Source organism: Pleurodeles waltl, chromosome 7 (assembly GCF_031143425.1).
Source record: "Pleurodeles waltl isolate 20211129_DDA chromosome 7, aPleWal1.hap1.20221129, whole genome shotgun sequence".
NCBI lineage: Eukaryota > Metazoa > Chordata > Amphibia > Caudata > Salamandridae > Pleurodeles > Pleurodeles waltl.
In genome coordinates, this window is record NC_090446.1 from 1,464,804,515 (window position 1) to 1,464,825,067 (window position 20,553).

The 20,553-nt window shown below is 46.1% G+C and overlaps 1 long non-coding RNA gene across 1 annotated transcript in view; it reads right to left on the reverse strand.

Annotated features, from left to right (window-relative positions):
• Positions 1-785: 785 nt before the first annotated feature.
• Positions 786-20,553, reverse strand: part of LOC138247435 (uncharacterized) — a 90,645-nt gene continuing 70,877 nt past the window's right edge. The window contains exons 2-3 of the long non-coding RNA XR_011194504.1: positions 8,007-8,041; positions 786-1,379 (exon numbers count right to left, since the gene is read on the reverse strand). This is a non-coding gene — a long non-coding RNA (uncharacterized lncRNA). The remainder of the gene's footprint in view (positions 1,380-8,006; positions 8,042-20,553) is intronic.

The window sequence follows — 20,553 nt, forward strand, 5'->3', positions numbered from 1 at the left end:
TGATCAATGTGTGGAGAACAGTATACCCTCTACCTTACCATCCCAGAAAATGACGGCAATACATCTCTGACACGATTGCTGTGCTGTCTGGATGGCTAGGAACGTTCTCCATAGTACATTTCTCTCTTTTCTTCCAAATACCCAATACTTACTTCTCTTCTCTTGAATGTGTAATGGGTGCCACTGTGCTGGAAGATGCCTCATTTATGTTGGCCAGGGTGCTCTGCCTGCTGCTGTGCTGACTGTGAAGCAGGTCCTGTGGGAAAGGACACATGTATCCTGGAAACCCCATGGCAGTAGAGAAGCTCATGCGATCAGGATTCGCCATGGAGAATGGAAGCAGTGGGAATGCTTGCAGCTGGTAACTCCAGTAAGCTGAATGCGGCTGGAACGGTTGACTGGACTTGGAAGTCGTTGTCCCTTCCTGGCTTTTCCACAGGTTATCGGCAGACCAGGAAACCTCACCCTGCTGTGGTGGGGTCAGACAAGGGTTGGTGGTGATGACAGTATCTCTCAGCTTCATGCCTCCTTTGCTAGAAATAGAAGTCCTCCTGGCACACTCCATCGCTGTGCAAGTCCCACTCAACAGAGATGGAGACCTCATTTCTCCTGTCTCTCCTGAAATTTCTTTATGTGGTTGTCTACCCACTCTTTTAAGGGTCACCTCAATCGTGTCATAGTGCTGAGTCCCTTCTGGGGATTGCCTCATCTTGTATGGAATACTAGGAGGATGACCGGAAACCATTGAGGGTGGCATGCTGTTTTCACTTGGTGATATCCTATGAGATGAAGGTATGAAGCTCTCAGAACAGGGCATACTTTTTGGCACGCTAGTTATCAACCTACTGCAGCATGCTGTCTCAGCATCAATCTTTGTTGTTATTATTGTATCATTGTTGATGCTTCTAGGTAGATCCACCACATTTTCATGTCTTTGAGGAGAAAGCTTCCCCAGCATCTTGAGGCATTCCTGCTCCAAGGCATCCATCTGCAGAAGCTCAGCAGCCGTCAGGAGGCACCTCAGGTCTTCAGGATTCACACTGAGATCCTCTGAGTAGGAGAAGTCCAGGATCTGTTGGAAGGTCCTGTCCGAGAGGAAGTCTAAACTGCAGTGCTTTCCTGCACCTTGCAAGAGGCTTTGAAACTTCCTGCTGGAGCAGCCCAGCACCAGGCTGTGAGCGTGGAACTCCTGGTTGCCCACCACAATGAGAGTGTCACACAGTGTCCTTGATCTTTGCATCTCGCTTGCCCTCTGCAGCAGCAAGCCAGAGGAAAGAGGGTTCTGCAGCCTCACCCTTGTAGACATTTTTAGTTAGCAGTATGTACCTCTACAGGCCAAGGCATGGACAGCCGCCCAGTCTCTGTGAAACAAAGGTCTCCTGAAACAAAAGAACAGGATATTTGAAATAAAAGCAAAAGGTGCCCAAGACATTACATAGCTCCAAGCTTTGGAGGAGGGGCAAATACTCCCTGAATAAGGATGTTATACATACAAAAGCAAAGCTGATATTTGAATAATGGGTGCCTGGCCACATCTACAGACATTCCGAGGCCATGCATATTGTTTGACCTTATAGATAGAGATAATTTCTCCTGTCTCTTCACAATGGAAAAAGCCAACAAAATCTTTGTCCACTAAACCCCTGCGGGGAGCTCCACTCAAGCCAATTATAGTGCAGTTATCATACAATTCTAATTGGGATTTCTATGTCTGTCAAGTGAGAAGAGCGTAATGCTTTACCAGGAACCCACAATCTCTTTTATGCGTATTAAAATCCAGTGGTACAGGAGTCTATTGAACCCTTCAGCAAGATCAAGAAACAGATCTCTCTATGGGAGGTGCAACACACCAAGTTTGTTCCAAGCTAGGCTAAAGGTGATAATTAATGGATAAAATATTATCTTTGCAACTCTGACACAGTCATTCAAATTCATTAAGAAACCTATGGGTTAAGGTAGAAAGTCGCAGAGGAAAATAACATTGCAGCAGTAGAGGGACCCTCCAGGGGGGCTGATTCTACTAGTGACATTGACTAATGGATGCCTATATGCAAAGTTGTTTGCTTTAATGCCAGGGCTCAGTAACTGTCAATATCCTGTCAATAAGTTGCTATTTACTTATTTCACCATATAAATGTTCCACTATTTGACCATATTGAGCTGAGTGAGCTATCAGATCTCTTAAAGCTTGTTTAGACTTCATCTGATTTGCTCCTAGCCAAAGACATTACAATTACATTCCAAATTGATCACACTCATGTAATGGGCTGTTTTTATGTTTTAAGGGATTAAATAGCCTTACAAAAGCCTGTCAGGTACTGGAGTACCTGGATAGACACAGGCTGTTTTAGTTTCCTGCAGGAGACATCTTAATCCTACCAGACATGTGCAATTTGCAGCAACATTCTGCCTCTTTAGGTATTTCTCCTCTTACAGTGCTTACTCCAGGGGAGTTGCAATCCTCAACAATGGATCACTAGACTTCAAATGCACTTGTGTTACTACAGAGGCATTTAGTAGATATCTTGTGGCTCATAGAATCATATGTGACATTCCACTCCCACTTTTCAATATACATGGCCATAACACAGATTCCCTAGAATTCTTCCTTGAAATCATGCTTTGTCTGAGCTGTGACCTGTTGGGGTGGGATGGGGCAGATTTCAATGTTATTTTAGATTCAGCAATAAATAGATCCCAGATATCACATGTTCCTCCCAATTCTGCATCCAAAATGCTGTCTTTCATTATGGATATGCTAGAGTTGGTAGATATACTCAATGTCCTAAAGCAACTTTTGGTTGCTCCTTGGATGTTGGCATTGGCACATGCACAACATTCACTTTATCACAACTCTCCACTCCAAATATGTTTGTAAGTACTACTCATTGATACCCCTTGCAAATTTTGGAGCTTCCTGTCTGCCGACTGAGACTTGATATTTCCACAGGAGATGACTGAAGACATAAGGGAATTCTTTGACATCAGTTTAGGCTCAGTCTCTTGATATGCTATGGTGTGGGAAACCTTCAAGGTCTTTATTAGAGGAGTCAGTATTTCCAAACAGGCTAGAGTCCTTAAGTCAATCTGCAGGCATCTAGACTGGCTGGAGTTAACTTTGCAAATGCTAGAAGCTTGCTGTGCCACTGACGATTCCGAACAGGTAGGACAGAAATATAGGTGGAGCTGAACTTGAAGCTACTGTATATCAGGGATGCAGCTGATAGTAAGGGTGGCTTTCTAGGCATAGAATTAATCAAGCAGAACAATGGTCAAGGTGTACATTTGTACAAAACCTGGCCTGGCTTCTTTATGGTCCTACTGTTCCAGGTGTGTCACATCTGTTATTAAAGGTGTTGATGGGAGGGAGGTACTGTTGAGTAGAAATATCTTTCATCTTTCTACCACATTTTAAGAATGCCTTTATGCCTCCCAACTGGTAATCATGGCTCCGCAAATAAGGCAATTCTTAAGTGATCTAACCATGGCATGCATTAATGACAATCATATAGTAGATGGGGGACATTAAGAAGGCCCTAGATGATTTTGTGAATTTGAATAGCCTTACTTCTGAGTTTTATAAAACTTAAAAAGACGTCCTGACTCCACCCTAGCCAGAGTTGTATGTTGAGGCACTGAACAAGACGATTCTGCCCTTCTTCTAAAAAAGCAATTATAAAGGTCTTCCTAAGCATGAGAAAGACTCAAGTTAGGAAACTCATAAAGGCATTGTTGCTGACTCACTTAGACAAAAAGATTTTTGCTCAATTAATAGCCAGCAGACTAAGGGCCTCATTACGATTGTGGTGTTCCAAGGACCACCACACTTGTGTTGACGGTCAGACTTCCGCACTCGAGGTGGTCCGACCACCCAATTAGAACTTTGGTGAGCGGAACCGCTGAAAGACTGCCATCCCCACCAGGATCATAGATCCCAACGGATGACGGCGGTCAGGCTTGTAAAAGGTCATGGCAGCGCTAAACTCAGCACCACCAGCTCATTACAACCCCACTTTCCAGCAGCCTTTTCATGGCGAGGACCACACCATGAAAAGACTGGAGGAAAGCCAGTGCTTGGGGCCCCCATGACAATATCCTAGCCCTGTTCCTGCCGGTCAGCCCGGTGAGAACGCGTATTACAATGCTCCCGCCGGTCAGCCCGGCAGGAACACTGTTATAGGCTTGGGGGGGACGTTACCGCCATGGCGGTGGCATCCTGCCAGTGAGTTTGGCGGTCCCGTAGTGGGACAGCCATACTCACAATGAGCCCCTAACTTCACTGGTCATTGGTCTGGTACTCCCAAATCACAGACGTTACATGATAGAGCTGGTTTAATCTTCATTTTTGCCGTCATTGACCAAATAAACCAAACTACAATCAATCTCTATGTTTCCTGCGGCCGAAAAAACATTTAACTCTCTGGAGTGGCCATTTCTGAGAGAGTTGCAATACAGCCTGGCAAGGCAGATTTCATGCTTTGCCTTAATCACCTACCCTACTCTAGACCAAACACGTAAGTGAAAAAAATGGTTTGCTTTCTGATATCTTTCATATGCGTAGGAGTACCTGGCAGGATTTGCCCCACCACCCCTGCCACTATTGCCCTTGGTATAGGGCAACTGGCACGCTGATTGCAATATTTACATTAACACAGAGGGTAGCATTCACCAATGGGCATTCTCCGTAAAAGGATGACATTCTGCTGTTTGTGAAGCATCTAGTATTAAATGTTCCACCAATTGTGTGAGAAATTATGGATTCTGTGCTTTTCAAGGATTAAAATTAATTGGGATTAAGCTGACCTGTTCTCTTTGTCAGTGGCTGTGGCACTCCTGAGTATGGAATACTGGCTTCGATGCTGCACTGATTTTGTTAGGTATCTAAGGATCAATTTGCTCAGGTTTCTTGAAGTTGTTATCCCTGATAACTACGGCCATCGAAAAGCTGTCTGTACAAGTGAAATTCAAATATCCCTAGTCTGTTGTGAGTAGTACTGCTTTAATTACAATTGTAGTACTACCCAGATTTCAATAGCTGTTTTGTAAGTCAGTGGTAAATTGGAGCGATGGGTTACTCAAGAGCGGAAGTGCCTGGGAGTAGGGATGAACATGTTCACCAGTTGCCCAAGGTATATGGAACTCTATTTGTTGAACCCCGTATGGGAAATAGGTGGGCAGATGGATGACACTGGTTGTAGGGTGCATCTCTCTGACAGGTCTCCTTCTGTTGAAATATGAGGTAAGTTGGCATCAAGTGGAACCAGTAATGAGCAAAATGTGCTACACAAAAATACCCCTTAAAATCTGGGACTGAAAATCCACCTTCTACAAATGACAAAGTTGAAATATTCCATTGCAGCCAAGGCCAAACAAAAGCCCACAAGATTCCAAGCAACAGGAGACAAGTGTCAAATGAATGAGGCATTGGTAATTTCCAGCTCCCATTACCTCAATCATTTTTCACTCGTCATTTCAACTCCCTTGATATACATAATATTTGTTTCTCTGTCCCTGGGGAGAACTCCTAGCTGACAAGTAATCCCTTGAGTGGGCAGGAAGACACCTCCTTGGATCCACTTGTGAGGGTACATCTGTCTCCAGCAACCAGACCTGGACACTATGGGCCTCATTACAACTTTGGTGGTCAGAATACTCTGACTGCCCAAGCCGCAGGGAGGAGGCAGCTGTCATACCGGCTGCCTTCCTCCTGGTCATATTACGTTGTTCCCGACAAACTGTCCGGCAGGTACATCGTACAACGTTCCCATTGGTCAGACTGGCGGGAAGAGTGCTACAGTATTGGCCCGGGCTCCCTTAAGGGAGCCGGGGCCAATACCGTAGCAAACCAGCACCCTTGGAATGAGCATTGCCTGCAAAGCAGACAGTGCACATTACGAGGGTGCTGGGCGGAGGACGGGGCCCTGCATTACCTATAACATGGTCGTGGGCAGTGCAGGGGCCACCCTGTGTCCCCCAGCACAGCTTTTCCACCAGCCTTTCCATTGCGGGTGAACTGCCATGGAAAGGCTGGCAGAAAGGGACTCATGCTTAGCACGGTGGTGCTGAACTCAGCACCGTCGTGGCTGACCACGAGTCAGACCACCGTCAGCACATTGGGAACCATGTTCTTGGCGGGCACGGTGGTCCCCTGGTGGTCTGACCACCAAGGTCGTAATGTGGCGGTTGAACCTCCTGGAGTACGGCGGTCCGTCCGCCGCCCGTGAGTCTGCTGGTTCTTCGACCACCAGACTCGTAATGAGGGCCTATGTTTCAGTTATCCTGTATAGTCTGACTGCCGTAAGCTTGTAGCGTTTTATAAGGGGCCATCCACATTTCTGGCGGACCAGCTGTCATTCACACCTAATTCTCTTTGTGGTGAAAGGACCAGAAACTGTGCTTCAAAGGGAGGCCCACACAGTAGGCCCTGGCAGGTCTTCCAGATCAAACCTTATTAAAAGAGAGATACTTTGAGCTACAGGAGCAGCCTTCAGAGGTTTACAGGAGCTGGTGCAGATGCGCAAGGGTAGAGTGTGGAGCAAGAGAGAGACAGGGAAAGGAAAAATCTGCCATAACACTTTGTCAGGGCTCAAACTTGTCAAACTGTCCCTTTCAAGATGGTGGTCTGTCCAGAGAGCGGTAGTCTGATAGAATATCAAAGCTAAAAATATTGTGTTGACAGAATATTGTGTCGAAAATATCAAGGACCAAAATATCAAAAAGGGCGAGAAGGTAAGTGCAAGTAGGTAAGTATAGATTTACTATTCTTAACTCCATATCTAGGTACCTAATCTATATATATATATATATATATTTCTTTTTTAAGGTACATATATGTGAAGTTAGGTATAGTAAACCTTTGATTACCCATAGAAATGTACCTTCACGATATTCGTGTCATGAATATTTTTGAGATATTTAGTCCACATGATAATTTGAACTAGATATTTTGTTCAAACACCCTCACAAATCCACTAAAGGTTCACAACCTAAGCTGCTGTTATGGGCTTTTCTGTGATGTTAGTTCATGTTTGACTAAAATATAAAGGAGGCATTCACAAGTGGAAAATGCATTGCAACAGATTAAATCCCTATTTGTATCGTATTTATAACCCTCTGGTTTCTATTCCAGTGCTTGTTTTCTTCCTTGCAGTTTGATGCCTTTTGGATCTTCTTATGGATGAATTGGGCCAGCATCTTTCTCTTCCCTGATGTCTGGGTGAGTTTAGAGCCAGACCTACCTGCAGCTACATCAATCTCCATCTTCAAGCATGAGCTGCCTGATTGGCAATGGGTCTTTCACCTTTGTTGTTTTTTTCCCCTATTTTGGATTCTAATAAGGAGACACGTGACATGTTTCATGTCTAATATTGAATGCGAGGGGCACAGTGGCTACTGGAAGGAGCCACCTTTTCATCAGGCAATCAAGAATAAAACCTGTTGCTACCTCCAGTCTTTGGCACATACCTACCTATCGCCTACCACTTGGACACACATGAAATAAACCCTCACCTGCAGCATAGCAGCAGATGAGAAGAAGGCTCACAGGGGCATGGTGGCAGAGACAACATGGGCAGATGTCTGGGCCTAGAATGTGCCATACAGAGAATTTGGCAGTCAGAGTAGAAGGGGTTATGAATGTGTTAAAGGCTCGAGATGTAATCTTTGCTGGCACTAAAGTCACTTGAGCACTGCAAACCTCAGCAGTCATCTTGGTTTTGAGGAGGTAAACATATCACACCTAGATATCAAAAGCATTGATTGCCAATAGGGATCTAGTGGAGATTTACCCTCAGAAAAGGTTAGTGATAAAGCATCACCTGTTCACAAGTTAAGATGTATTGAATCTGCAAATAAAGAATTACTCACATGTGCATAATGCGCAAGCCAAGAGGCATACTGATAGTGCTGAGAACTATTACAATGGAAATACTAAGCAGAGCAGCGATTGTTGATCTCAGAGACTGCACCACAAACTATAGCAAAGAGCAAGACTATCAAATACTTACTCAAGGCCCAGGTCACATGATCCAAGGTGCACAACCTAAAGGAAAAAGATACACGAAATGGTGTAAGACAGTTGATAAGACATTCATTTTGGTTTCAGTTGTGTTTGCAGTGTGTAGCACATAAATCAGAATGCAACTCAGCATCAATAGAGAGATGATGAGAGATTTGGGGAGGTGTTGGTACAATCTGTTATGTCAAGGGATAGAGTATTGTATGAGGGTTATAGCAGGATGATTCCTGTTTCTCAGTTCTTTTCTTTGGAGCAATCCAGTGCTTAATTTGTGCTCGTTGTTTACGATGTGGAGCACCGGCACTTATTTTTTAGGGCCGGCTCTTATTTTCTGCCTTAAGCATTTACTGCGAGCAAAAGACTCATATGGGAAAGACGAAGGAAGGGAAAAACGCGTCACCTTATAGAAAGCAAAAAGCTGCAAGAGTGAGCTGAAGGGGCAGGAAGTGGCAGTAAATGGATCAAAGCAACCCTAGATGGTGTCAGGATTACGCTGCCTCAGTATTCAGTGCTCGCACATTCTATTGCAGCAGCCGCAAGTTTAAGAGGAGGGCTTTGGCCACCGGCACGTTTTTATTTACAAATGAAGCACTGGTGCAATCAGTGTGTCAGCAGAGGGTGCTAGATGGTGTATTCATCAATGGACGACCGCCCGTTCCTGTCTGTGCCAGTATCTTTCTTTCATTCTCTCTGCACCATTGTCCTTCCCCGGTGGGGGGTACAACACTGCCACACTTGTTGCTATGGATGCTGTCACAGGAGGGAAGCCGAGCTGCATGGTTCCCACCAAAAAACAGACCTAAGCGCTGGATGATACTGCTGCACAGGAAATGAGGGAAATGTCTGGGAATTTTAGTTGGATTTTGACAACCAATCCCAGACTGTTTTTGTCCTGCTTGACCAGCTTCTGGCAGAAATGGGGCAAGAATAGCAGAAAAGAGAAGACTTGCCTGCTGCTTCTTTGGTGAACTTCCAACTGCATGAAATAGGACGGGAAGAATCTTGTCTCCTGCTTTGTGTTGACTCTTTAGAACTGGGCCATGGAAACATCAGTATCAAGGCAGTATATACAAATAAGGTGGTATGAGTAGCTCCAAGAAAGGGCTCCTGGTGCTAGCCCCCTGCTACCACTAAGTCCATAGAGGTCCAGGTACTGTCAATGAAGCCTGCTGGACCTTCTTGAACTCTTCTCCTGTGGCAGGAGAGTAAAGAACAAACTGTAACAGTAAAAGATGTGCCCTGCCAGTACGGAAACCAAGGACCAACGACAACCAGGCATTTCTAGGGGATCCATAGCAACTTCAAGGTTAGAGCTGGAATGCTCAACAGCCATATCTGACCTTGTGGCATCCTCAGCAGGTACAGTTTCCGGCCTTGACACAATATTACTATAGAAAAGCATCAAAGTCTGAAGGTAAAAACTTTGACCAGGACAAACCTCTGTGGCTTTCCTTTGAGCATTTCTAGGTCCTCAAATTCAGCTGCCCTGTGACTAACATTGGATTTTTGGTTGCATGTTGGTTTTAACCACATGTTTTTATTTTCATTTTCGACACAACTTTCAATTTCACCAACTATTGTTCTTGCTTTATTTGGTTTTGTAATCCTTACATATCTTTTTTCAGGTCCGACTTGGTTTGAACATTATGGGGGTTATTACAACTTTGGAGGTGTTAATCCGTCCCAAATGTGACGGATATACCACCAGCCGTATTACGAGTTCCATAGGATATAATGGACTCGTAATACGGCTGGTGGTATATCCGTCACTTTACTGTCACTTTTGGGATGGATTAACACCTCCTCCAAAGTTGTAATAACCCCCTTTATGTTCTTTATCTCATAACAATATTGTGGTTTTAGAATTTCTGAACATGTATCATCTCTATTTCTGTGGAGAAAGATTTGCTGCTTGCGATCAGTGCCAAGTGTGAGAAAGTGATTCCTCATACAAACCAGTTTTGCTTTTAGGAGTCAAATATTTTGGCTCTAGAGGGAGCTCTGTGGCAGTTTAAATCTAGATTGTTTCCTCTCTCCTACACAGCTTCACATTTTCAGTTTTCTGGGGGGATCTTTTTTGATTTGGCTGCTTTGCCAGGTCTGTAAACCAGAACTATGAAGGTGCTGTGAGCCCAGAGCTGAAAGTGGTGGTGCTCAACCACCCTGCTTCATGGATACACCACACTGAACCGGAGAACCACCGGCAACCCCCACTGCAACTCTTTCACTTACACACAGAGCTCCATGAGTGCCAAACCTCAGAGTGGGGGTAATATAAAACAATAACAGTGCTGGTTAACTGTTTAAAAGTTGACATGAAAATGTGACTTGTACGGCCATGTAAAATGTTTTGATCCTATGAATAAGATGATGTACCACCTGAAATACCAATAAATAAACATGTTACAAAAACTATAAAGGTGCAGTGTAAGTCTTCAGCCTGGCAAGGAGCCATGAGCTGGCAGGGTCCTCAGATTCTGGGAGGAAACAAGGGGGGGCAGATCACTGTAGTGTATGAAGAAGAAGAGGGGGTGGGAGATCCTGCATACGATAAACCACCTGCCTCTTCATCTCATGTGCCCTGCATAGAAAGGGACACCACCTCTCCCCAAAGCATGCCTCCTCCAGTGAGTCAGCAACGCACATAAAAAACGAAAACAATTGTAAGGCAAAAAAGCTCCAAAATGAAAGAAAGGCTCCCTTGGCCTATGAACAGCGCGTGAAAGGGGTGGTACTTGAATCAGCAGCACCAGTGCTTGGCGCTCATGGTGGCATGAAGGTAACTATACAGTAAATCCCATGCAAAGGTCCTGGATCCTGAGTCAGACATAGAAGGAAAGGAAATAGCAGAAAAAAGCAAGAACTCCTGCTGCTAAAATGAATAAAGATCCATGCTTTGCCAGCTGGAGAAGACACCACAAGAGCTGTCTAACCTCCAGATGAATCTCTGCCTGCAAGGACTTGTTCCTCAGTTTGCTGGCAGGGTCCTGATAATACTGAACGCTTGGTCCACGGTGGGGACCTTGTGGCCTGCCCTGGAGCCTGCCTCTTGCATCTGAAGCTATCTACAGCTGAAGTTATCCATCCTGGAATCAAGCCTGAAGAAACAAAACCACAAGAAAAAAACAAGCATTTGTAATGCAATGGGTCTCAGGTTTGATCGAGTTAGAGTTATTAGAGTTGTAAACTCCTAACCGGACTTTTCTTGCCACATAAACTGAAAATGAAAAGATAAACAGTTTCACGTAAGCGAGCCGTGGCTTCCATGAGCATGAAGCAAACACACAAAAGGAAACAGAAGTTAGCTTGCAGTGAAACGTATCAGCAAAACTACAATTATCCATGTTACGGGCAAAAGGGCAACTATCTATGTAACAGGATCGATGTCATGCAAAGTGCTCGACTACTGCCCAGCAAGATCGTGCTGCCTACAAAACTAAGAGAAAAAGTAGTCCAGAAACCATATGGAAAACATGGAGCCTCATATGTTTTCAGTAGTTGGCCGGTGAGCTGGAAGAGGGCTAAATACCGGAAAAGGCATGATGTATGCATGCCTTTCACTAATCAAATCAACTGAATTTTAAAAGGCAAACCCACAAATTAACCAAACTGATGGGCGTGGTTACAAGCCTGTAGAGAGATAACGACAGGGACACAGCGCTTTGCACACTCAACCCTAACAACGTGGAAAGTTCATGTGCCAGCTTGCGGTGGGGAACTCTGACTTCTGCTGAAAAAGCTCTAGCTTTGGCTCAGTGTCTGTCACCGTGTGCGTAGTGGGTTAGCCATGATTAGTCCTTAGCTCCCCTGAAATTCTAAGAGGGTATTTTGTCTTTTTTTTAAAAAAAAATCTGCTACTCCACCTACATATTTGGAATGAAACAATTTTCCCAAAGCTTTCGACTAGAATTGTTACATTTTGTTTAATAGCTATTGAAACTAACATGTGGTTTAAACTTAAAGTTTTACCTTTTATTCTACTTAGAACATTACGTTCTTTGTGTCTATAACTTTATTTTTATTTGGATGGGTTCGTTACAATGGCGTAACCAAGGTCCCTGCAGCCCCCGCGGTGCCGGGGTGATGTTTCGAGCTCCAGGGGCCCCCCTAAGCACAGTACCCTGGCCTGAGAGCCATTGAGGTAGTCCAGATGAGCCCCACTCTCTGTTCTTTGCAAGGGGGGCCCTGCAAGTTTCGTTACCTCCCTGGTTTGTTCCACCTAATACATCGCATGCATTCCTCTGCAGAATGACCTTGCTGCACAGGCTCAGATCAAGACTGCCTCCACAGTCTGCTAGCAGGTTCTTTGGCATGACTAACACAAGGCATCTTGTTGGTTGCAATGAGTGAGTAATCAGTAGAAAGTGTGGGAAATACTGCACCCCTCAAGCAGTGATGAACAGAGTGTCCCACATCCCCCATGCCCTCCCGCCTCATCAAAAGCATAAGAAACTATTAAATGGCAGAAATGAAGCACTGACAGACAAGGGACAGACCCCTCGCTGCTCTGAGTGACTGGAAAACTGTACTGAGCATCTGAGTCACATAAAGAACATCCTGGCACCCATGCGCACTCATTGGTGCCGCAGGTGAAGAGGCACAGGGGCCCAGAGCCATGAGTGGTCCATTGAAGACTGATAAGTGCTGTATATTTTGTAGTCACAACAACAATCAAATGGGCCATCTTCCTTGCTTGCTCCAGGGCCCAAGGTATGACATCCTTGCTACTGGCCCAGTGATGTACATATATACTACCAGCAGCTAATGCGGGTGATTCTGCTGCGTTGGTTCCAAAATTGGCGATTTTGGAACCCACAGGTGTCTTTGTAGGTCCACCATTTTGTTTTCTCTCAAAGCCGCGCCCCACGTGGCCTCTTTCATGTTAGGCTCTCGTGGTTGGAAAGGAGCTCTCTTGGCTGGGCTGTTTACACCCTGCACACTGTCCACATCGAAATGCCTACATTACTCCCTCTGTATGCGTTGGATTTCTTACAGTGGTGGGGGAGGGGGCAGCAATGATCTCCTGGGAGAGTGTGGGGTAAGGCGCAGACAGTAAGGTACTCTAGTGCAAAATGTTTCTGCCTCCAGCTGAAGCTTTTTCTTTGCGATGGACTGTTCATGAAACGATGGGGATCTAGCAGGATCTGGCAGCTGTTACTGAACTAGATCGGGGATCCGCCCGGCCCTACTTTGTCCCTCTGTCACACGCTGGGACCAGGACACAGTCAGCAGGGCCCGAACCATGTTTGGGTTCCATTTGGAACAGCAACCTGCAGGGGGTGGGGGAGTCTTGCTATTTCTGCTTCCAGCTGGGCCATAAATCTAGGCCTAAAGCAAAGGATTTATGGGACCATCAGCCCTCATATCACTCTAGCTGGCAGCTATCTGGAGCCTAATACCGACATACAAATGCAATGGAGGGAAACAAAGGCACACAACTTGTTGTCACTGCACAAGTTGTTTAAAATAAACTATTATTTGTAGTCAGGAGTTTGACTATGCTCAACCCTTGTATGTAGAAGTTATGTACGAATGTCAGGTGTATCTGTAAGAGTGATTACACTAATAATGCTTTAAGTACCACTTAGTCATTTACTTTCGTAATTCATTCTATAGTGCTGCTCTTCCAGTGTAGTGTGTCAGAGCGCTTTATATCACACATCATGTAGCGAGAATAAATCATATGTGTGAAAATCAATCTAAAGGAAATGTTACATAAGTGAATGAGGGTCACAAGGTATAGGAATCACATAACATCCTCATTGGTAGGGATTACTTTTTTAAAGTGCATGGTCTAGAGAAACACAAAGTCATGATTTAAAAAATAATGCAATTGATGGGGTTGTTTGTACTAATAAGAATGCATTACTACTCCAAGAAACCCTTTTAGCAATTTAAGAATGATGAATGATTGAGAACAAATAAGGTTCAAAACCCATGCCTTGGCGTTTGCATGCAGCTCTTTGATGCCAGTGAACAACATAGATGCCAAGGCCATTCCTACCTTACAAATTTATATAGATAGTAAACGATATAGGCACCTTGAAGCCTTTGGGTATATGCACGCTTTACAAATTTGTTTTCATTTAATTTCATAAAGATCTATGAAGCCAAAATGGCCATTAGCTGCTTCCTACAATTGAAAACTCTTAAAAGAATTTTTAATTTCATCGAGCCAGCTTGTACGCTATTGTCCTGAACATGCTATTTCAGTCGATTAGGGGAACTCGGTCTACCAGTGGCTAACTTATGCTTTCTGAGGCAGTTTAAGGAGACCTCTTGTTCAGGTTGGATCTTCCTTGCATCCTTAAGGAAAGTTTTTTTTTTCACCCAGCTGACATCTGGTCATAACTCATCTTTGGTCCTCCCCCTTTTCCCACCCTGCATGTCTGCCATGTAGAGATGTTTTCCATGCTCTATGTCCATTCTTCTGCCCGTTTACTTCTTGCGCAGAAATCCCTGTCGCACCCTTCCTGTTGACCAGCCAATTTCCCTCCATTTTGTGTAGCTCCGCTCCACCCTCCCCGTGATGGCCTCAGACATCTCATGCATTGTGTGCATGTTGGTGAATTTGACGTGGCTCGTGGGTTCAAGTCTCACCTGCTGCATCAGGGTCCTGGAGGAGAGGGCCACCGTCTGAACAAGTAGTTCTACCTGGGGAAACACTCCTGTCTGCTAGCTGCCTGGATATTTGATGTAAGGCATAGGGAAAAAGAGATGTGCAATGCAAGCATGTGCAATTTGACCTAGGGTGTCTTTGCAGTGTAACATAAAGTAGGGGGATGTGCATTTCTTGCCTTCCCTCTTTGTGGGTGCAGGTGTTCTGGGGCATCCAGCTCAGCAGACAGCTGATGGAGAGCGCATGGGGCTTACAGTTCTAGTTCTAGGCAGGCTAGCAGCATTCAGAGTATGCCTTGTCCCCCTCACCAGGAGACCATGCTGTGCATGTAATTTAGGATTTGTTTATTCTATCTTTGCTTTCTTTCTTTCTTTTAATTTCATGTCATGTCATATTATCCGCATTTGCATACTGCCTTCTGCTGTCAGCATAGCATCAAAGATTTTCTTAATCTGGGTGCCCTTTTCATATGGTTCTTGGATTTTTATCAAGTGGTTGTTTGTGGTTGTTTTTCTGTGTTGGTTTATTTCTTTTCTTCAAAGTATTTACAGTACTATCCTGGTCTGCCTCTTCTCTCGCTTGACCAGTTTTAGTTTCCCTTTGAAGTTTTTCTCCTTCTCTTCGTCAGTTGGTTTCTGCCTTCCTCACCCCTTGTTTATTTCATTTAACTTTATTTCTCATCCCGGAAATAATTCAGCTTAAAGTGATATTTCAGGTACATGCTCGTCTCACTCTGCTCTCATATGGTCACTCTTATCATATCCCCAGTCCTTTTAATGTTGGTAACTATGAGGGTGCAACTGTCATGGTTCTTGTTGTTTACGTGTTATTGCCCGTTGGCTGCGCCCATGTAACTGTTATCAAAGTACTAAGCACTGTAATGCCATTGGGCCATATTAGCACTACAGAAAACATGAAGCTCTACATCGAAGCGCGAACATCAAGTCTCAGACATTAAGGGAAACCTACAAGAACTAATGTAATGTGAACCTCAGTACAGCAACAACTAACCCAAAGATACAGATGCATGAGGGGTAAATCGTGGCTTAATTCCATAACTCCAGGTGCATCAAAAGAGGAGGATAACACACGCCAAACCTATGACTGTGTGTCCTGTGGAACATGCGTCCTTATGCCTCCCCTAGAGGAGTAAAGACTTTTTCTTCCTTCCCAACTTTAGGTCATCCATTGACTAATTCCTGTGTGACAACAAAGTGGTTCTGGTTCCCTGTAAATCACAAACACACATGGGCCAGTCCAAATGGCTTGTCTTAAAATCAGGAATGTGCACACACGGGGGTTAACTTTTACATTTTAATTAAGGTCGTACCAACCAGTAACATGCATGTTTGATAATGACTTCATAATGGGAGATTCAGATCTTGATGGTGAACTCTAACTGGTCCAAATAAAACTGGTCTGACTGTCCTTGGGTGTGAAAATGCTTCTCTTCTACCGTGGGGCGCTCTGCAGGATCAGAGTGAGGCAAAGTGGATAGCAAGCTGTGCCAAAAACAATATAGCTAAAGGCTTTCACTTGGTCTTTTCATTAGAATTATAAATGTAGCCAGCAAAAAATACTACAAAACAGAAAATCAGTTGTATGGTCTCAGCACATGAATTGCACAATACACGATCCAGATCCACAATAACCAGGTCGTTTAGAATAAGTAACAAATGCTCTGTACAAGGAAAAATAACAATTGCTCAGAGAGATGTCCGGTGTTGGACATGGGTCTCCTTAGGGAAAAATCCTGAAACGTTTTGCTTTTTTCCCTCTGCCTATGCTGTCGCTCCATGCTGGGCCTTAGGACTCTGGACGCTTCCACTGCTGCCTGGCAGTGAGTTCTCCGTCCTACCTTTAGTAGGAAGAGGATGGGGGGACGTGGCAGGCAACGCACCACGGTTGGCCCTGTAGGAAAGGTGTATTAGATACCTGGATGGGGGAGACCGTCCCTGGTTCCTAGGAGTCATATGGGTGCCTATGTTGTCCCAATTGGCAACCACCTTAGCCACGTCCAAGACCTGATTGACTAGGCCAGCGGGCCAACCCCATCCCCAGAGGACCCCAATATAGGGTCAGAGCATGAGGTAGAACCAGACAAGTCCCAAAGGATGTGCTTTGGTAGGGAAGGCCACCTAGAAGGGGGGCCCCTGCCAGAGGGAAACCGTCCGTGACCCCAGGTTTGGAGCCAGTTCCCTTATAAGCGGCTGTGGGGTATGAGCCCTGACCCCTGTATGGTAAGGGGGGAAGGGGCAAGTGCGGGTGCCCCCCAAATGTGGAGACTGCTCTGACCTGCGTATTGCGCACCGGGTCTTGCTGGCACTGGGCAGACCCCTGTAAGGTGTCCACTTATGCCCCAGTACACGTGGGGTTCCCTATCCATGGAGGGCCGGGGCAGTGGCCTGCCTGATGCCTAAACTGCATTGGGGCATGTAGGAAGTTGGCTCTGTATGCACTATTTCAAAGTAAGGAATAGTATGCACAGAGTCCAAGGGTTCCCCTTAGAGGTAAGTGGCAAAAAGAGATAATACTAATGCTCTATTTTGTGGTAGTGTGGTCGAGCAGTAGGCTTATCAAAGGAGTAGTGTTAAGCATTTGTTGTACACACACACAGGCAATAAAGGAGGAACACACACTCAGAGACAATTCCAGGCCAACAGGTTTTTGTATAGAAAAATATCTTTTCTTAGTTTATTTTAAGAACCACAGGTTAAAATTTTACATGTAATACTTCAAATGAAAGGTATTGCAGGTAAGTACTTTAGGAACTTTGAATAATCAAAATAGCATATACAGTCTTCACATAAATCACATATAGCTATTTTAAAACTAGACAGTGCAATTTTCACAGTTCCTAGGGGGAGTAAGAGTTTGTTAGTTTTTGCAGGTAAGTAAACCACCTACGGGGTTCAAGTTTGGGTCCAAGGTAGCCCACAGTTGGGGGTTCAGAGCAACCCCAAAGTTACCACACCAGCAGCTCAGGGCCGTTGAGGTGCAGAGGTCAAAGTGGGGCCCAAAACGCATAGGCTTCAATGGAGAAGGGGGTGCCCCGGTTCCAGTCTGCCAGCAGGTAAGTACCCGCGTCTTCGGAGGGCAGACCAGGGGGGTTTTGTATGGCACCGGGGGGGACACAAGTTAGCACAGAAAGTACACCCTCATCAGCACGGGGGCGGCCGGGTGCAGTGTGCAAACACGCGTCGGGTTTGTCGTTGAAATCAATGGGAGACCAAGGGGTCTCTTCAGCGATGCAGGCAGGCAAGGGGGGGCTCCTCGGGGTAGCCACCACCTGGGCAAGGGAGAGGGCCTCCTGGGGGTCACTCCTGCACTGGAGTTCGGATCCTTCAGGTCCTGGGGGCTGCGGGTGCAGAGTCTTTACCAGGCGTTGGGATCTGGAAAGCAGGCAGTCGCGGTCAGGGGGAGCCTCGGGATTCCCTCTGCAGGCGTCGCTGTGGGGGCTCAAGGGGGGCAACTCTGGCTACTCACAGTCTCGTAGTCGCCGGGGAGTCCTCCCTGAAGTGTTGTTTCTCCACAAGTCGAGCCGGGGGCGTCGGGTGCAGAGTAGCAAGTCTCACGCTTCCGGCGGGAAACGCAGTTGTCTTGAAGTTGCTCCTTTGAAACAAAGTTGCAGTCTTGGGTGAACAGAGCCGCTGTCCTCGGGAGTTTCTTGGTCCTTCTAGAGCAGGGCAGTCCTCTGAGGATTCAGAGGTCGCTGGTCCCTGGGGAAAGCGTAGCTGGAGTAGAAGTGGGGAGACAGGCCGGTAGAGCTGGGGCCAAAGCAGTTGGTGTCTCCGTCTTCTCTGCAGGGTTTTTCAGCTTAGCAGTCCTCTTCTTCTTAGGTTGCAGGAATCTGAGTTCCTAGGTTCTGGGGAGCCCTTAAATACTGAATTTAGGGGTGTGTTTAGGTCTGGCGGGTTAGTAGCCAATGGCTACTAGCCCTGAGGGTGGCTACACCCTCTTTGTGACTCCTCCCTGAGGGGAGGGGAGCACAACCCTAATCCTATTGGGGGAATCCTCCATCTGCAAGATGGAAGATTTCTAAAAGTCAGAGTCACCTCAGCTCAGGACACCTTAGGGGCTGTCCTGACTGGCCAGTGACTCCTCCTTGTTTTTCTCATTATCTCTCCTGGACTTGCTGCCAAAAGTGGGGGCTGTGTCCAGGGGGCGGGCATCTCCACTAGCTGGCTTTTGTTTCTGTCCTCAGAGAGCACAAAGGCCCTCACCACATGGGGTCAGAAACTCGTCTCTCAGCAGTAGGCTGGCACAGACCAGTCAGTCCTGCACTGAACAATTGGATAAAATACAGGGGGCATCTTCAAGATGCCCTCTGTGTGCATTTTTTAATAAATCCAACACTGGTATCAGTGTGGGTTTATTATTCTGAGAAGTTTGGTACCAAACCTTCCAGGATTCAGTGTAGCCATTATGGAGCTGTGGAGTTCGTTTTTGACAGACTCCCAGACCATATTCTCTTATGGCTACCCTGCACTTACAATGTCTAAGGTTTTGCTTAGACACTGTAGGGGCATAGTGCTCATGCACCTATGCCCTCACCTGTGGTATAGTGCACCCTGCCTTAGGGCTGTAAGGCCTGCTAGAGGGGTGACTTACCTATGCCACAGGCAGTGTGAGGTTGGCATGGCACCCTGAGGGGAGTGCCATGTCGACTTAGTCATTTTCTCCCCATCAGCACACACAAGCTGGCAAGCAGTGTGTCTGTGCTGAGTGAGGGGTCCCTAGTGTGGCATAAGACATGCTGCAGCCCTTAGAGACCTTCCCTGGCATCAGGGCCCCTGGTACCAGGGGTACCAGTTACAAGGGACTTACCTGGGTGCCAGGGTTGTGCCAATTGTGGAGACAATGGTACATTTTAGGTGAAAGAACACTGGTGCTGGGGCCTGGTTAGCAGGGTCCCAGCACACTTCTCAGTCAAGTCAGCATCAGTATCAGGCAAAAAGTGGGGGGTAACTGCAACAGGGAGACATTTCTTTACAGGGCACCATACGATTCAAGAGCCCAGGGGATGAAGCCCTTTCCCTCTAGCAATGCTGAGTGACATCGCACACGCCATCCATATGGATTGAGACTGGCACTGATACCAGGTTGCAGGGTTAGAGTACCCCAGCAGAGCCAGGTATGGATGGGGGGTTAGCCTCCCCGACCACGGGCATACATGATCACGGCCGAGTGGAGTAGTTCCTGTGGGGGGCATGCATGGCCTAGTGACCATCGTGAATATATTTATGCCTGCGTATTTCCTAATAGGAACTGAGCCTGTGTGCTCAGGCTAACTCAGGGCGCATAAACACCATGTTGGTGGTTGAACCGAAGTGTCACCTGCATTAGCAGGCAGGTGCGTGCAACCAGGGCATGCATGCCTGGGAAGTGCCGAATACCCATGTGTGTTCGCACTACCCATGATAGTTGCTCTACCCATACTGTTATATGGGAAGCCGACTGGTGCAATATTAAATTGCAAGGGGGCTGCCTCATACTGTTTGGTATCGTTAAACTCAGGAAGACAAACTTGCATGGTTGAGCATGGTAGTTTCGTCACCACTGCCTGAGAAGTGGCACTTCAGGAAAGTGGTTCTGGTTCCCTGTAAATTATGTTTCATTCCATCGGTCCCAGGGGAAGAGCACATCTGCACATTCCCCAGATGGCAGCTATAAAACTCAGGCATCCAGAATGACAGATTCCTGCCCTTTGGGACCTTGTCGGGTAGATGTGGGGGGGATGTGACACTTGGCCTCCAGGAGCCAGAGCCTGGCACCCATAAAGATACAGATCTGCATTCCAGGACCCGAGGGCAGACGGAGGAAATTTAGGGGAGATATTTGTGGTTCAAAGGAATACCCTTTGAACCATCCCTGACTTCAAAGCATTAACCTAGTACAAATAGGGGTACTCAATGCC